This window comes from Mus caroli, unplaced genomic scaffold, assembly GCF_978045245.1.
Source record: "Mus caroli unplaced genomic scaffold, Mus_caroli_1 scaffold_8, whole genome shotgun sequence".
Classification (NCBI taxonomy): Eukaryota; Metazoa; Chordata; class Mammalia; order Rodentia; family Muridae; genus Mus; species Mus caroli.
In genome coordinates this window covers 140,955,838-140,958,511 of record NW_028227263.1, presented here as the reverse complement: position 1 = coordinate 140,958,511, position 2,674 = coordinate 140,955,838, and the positions used below count along the sequence as shown (strand labels likewise).

The 2,674-nt window shown below is 47.1% G+C and overlaps 1 pseudogene; it reads right to left on the bottom strand.

Moving 5' to 3' along the window:
- Positions 1 to 374: 374 nt before the first annotated feature.
- Positions 375 to 746, bottom strand: LOC110288263 (actin, cytoplasmic 1 pseudogene; annotated as a pseudogene).
- Between the last annotated feature and the right edge of the window lie 1,928 nt (positions 747 to 2,674).

Genomic DNA, 2,674 nt, shown 5'->3' with positions numbered 1-2,674 from the left:
ACTGGTTCAGGAACCCTTGCCAGCCTCAGGAAATCCTGGAAGTCTGCTGTCGGTTAATACCCTGCACAGATCACTACGTGGTGCTCATAGAGATCCACCAGGTTGGGCCTTTCTCTTCCACAGCGTCTTCTCCCCAGCCCCCAAGTGACCGAGCCACATGAACTAAGGACTGAATCAAGATATGGACAGGGTGTTAAACATATACCAAGGAAGCAGTTAACTTGAATACAAGGTCAAAAATCAGCAAGTTCTACGATCCAGTGCTGATATCAGATACAAGCTTCAAGGACAAATTTCTTTTCAAAGGCTTATTCCAGTTTCATGAGGCTAGCATGAGGTGTGTACATTTGCCAGGGCAAATTGATACTTCAATATCAGCTCATGCAGCAGATGCCTGGCACCTGCTCAGTCCATCTAGAAGCATTAGCAGTGGATGATGGGCCTGACTCATCATACTGCTGCTTGCTGATCCACATCTGCTGGAAGGTGGACAGTGAGGTCAGGATGGAGCCGCAGATCCAGACTGAGTACTTGTGCTCAGGGGGAGCAATGATCTTAATCTTCATTGTGCTGGGTGCTAGGGCTGTGATCTTCTGCATCCTGTCAGCAATGGGCGGGTACATGGTGGTACCACCAGACAGCACTGTATTGGCATACAGGTCTTTGCAGATATCCACATCACACTTCATGATGGAGTTGAAGGTGGTCTCGTAGATGCCACAGGATTCCATGCCCAGGAAGGAAGGCTGGAAGAGTGCCTCTGGACACTGGAACCGCTCATTGCCAATGGTGATCACCTGCCCATTGGGCAGCTCGTAACTCTTCTCCAAGGAGGAAGATGATGCAGCAGTAGCCTTTTCTTGCTCAAAATCCAGGGCAACATAGCACAGCTTCTCCTTTATGTCACAAACAATTTCCCTCTCAGCAGTGGTGGTAAAGCTGTAGCCCCGTTCAGTCAGGAATTCATGAGGTACTCTGTCAGGTCCTGGCCATCCAGGTCCGGACACAAGATGGTGTGAGGAAGGGTGTAGCCATCATAGATGGGCACTGTGTGTGTGACCCTGTCACCAGAGTCCATGACAATGCCAGTGGTGTGCCCAGATACATACAAGGAGAGCACCTGCTATGCCCACTCCAGTGAAGTCTGCTTGACAGGCCAAGAGGCCTGGAAACACTCACGAGACAAAGAATTTCAAGGAAACTATGCCTCCTGCAACCTTGGCATTCCCATAGCTCGTATACTCAAACCCTTTCCCCGTGTTAGTCTGGTGTATGGATACACGTGCTCTCTTTCAGTATTGTTTCATTATAAGTGCCTTTAAGATTTGATTTCTTGACATAGCTAAGCCTTCACCAGTGTTCCAGTGTCCTAGAAAATCCTTGAAGCCCACGAGCTTGGAATTCAGTAGGAATTCAGTGAGAAGGTTACCTATTCAATAACATTCAAATTTACTTCTAGTAGAGAAGTGTGTGTGGCCCCTGAGGAGCACCCAGTGCTTCTGAATGGAGCTGGAATAGCTCAGGAGTCTGCAGAGTGATTACTTAGGACACAATGGCCTAGGGAATAGGAGGGGTGACCATGAAAGAGTTAGGGAATCCCCCTGGGACAGGTTTCTTCACCAGGCCAAAAGGAACAGCATAATCAGGTATTTACTAAGAACCCCTGGTGGTGGGTTTAACAATAGACTAGCATTACACCTGTCTCCATTCTAAGTGGCCTGATCCCCGCCATCTTTTGATGTATGCATTCCTTTTGTTTTGTCTCACTGTAACTTAGCGGATGTGTTTGCCTAGTTTCTTGTTATTCTGTGTAAAAAGTTTGTTGCTCGATTTGACAAATTACACTCAGATTCAACATGCTCTCTCGTCACGTCTGTTTGACACTCGCCCACTCTATGCCCATCTGTCTAAGACTCTGATTCCGTAGACTGAAGAGGGCCCACAGAGCCCCAGTCCATGGCAAGCACCACCTGAATGGCCATGTACATACCTGGTGTATTGAAGGGTTCAAACATTATATGCGTCATCTTCTCTCTGTTAGCTTTGGGGTTCAGGGGGGCCTCGGTCAGAAGCACCAGGTGCTCCTCAGGGGCTACACGCAGCTCATTGTAGAAGGTGTGATGCCAGATCTCCATGTCGTCCCAGTTGGTGACAATGCCATGCTAGATAGGGTACTTCAGGGTCAGGATACCCCTCTTGCTCTGGGCGACCTCATCACCCACGTATGAGTCTTTCTGGCCCATGCCCACCAAGACACCCTGGTGTCGGGGGCGCCCTATGATGGAAGGGAACATGGCCCTGAGGGTGTTGTCATTGACATGCTGGAGCCATTGTCAATGACTAGTGCGGCTATTGCGATTGATTGGCGATGGAGCAGCAGCATGTGTTAGCCTGCAGCAGAGTGTGAGCAGGAAATAATTTTTGATCTATTCATCTTGTGCCAAACTGAAAGAGAATCAAATCCAAATAGAGTCATCCTGTAATCGCAAGGCTTTACAACACCAATCTTAAGGAGGAAGATATTGAGTTTAAAGAAAATTGATTTAGTATAATGTTAATTTTTAGCTCTCATAAAACTGGTATTTGCTAGTTTTGTTCCTTTTTCAATATTCTTATGTAATCAAGGAAGACTTCAGTAGTAAATGTGTTTTGAAAAGTTGTGTAATCAATGAAT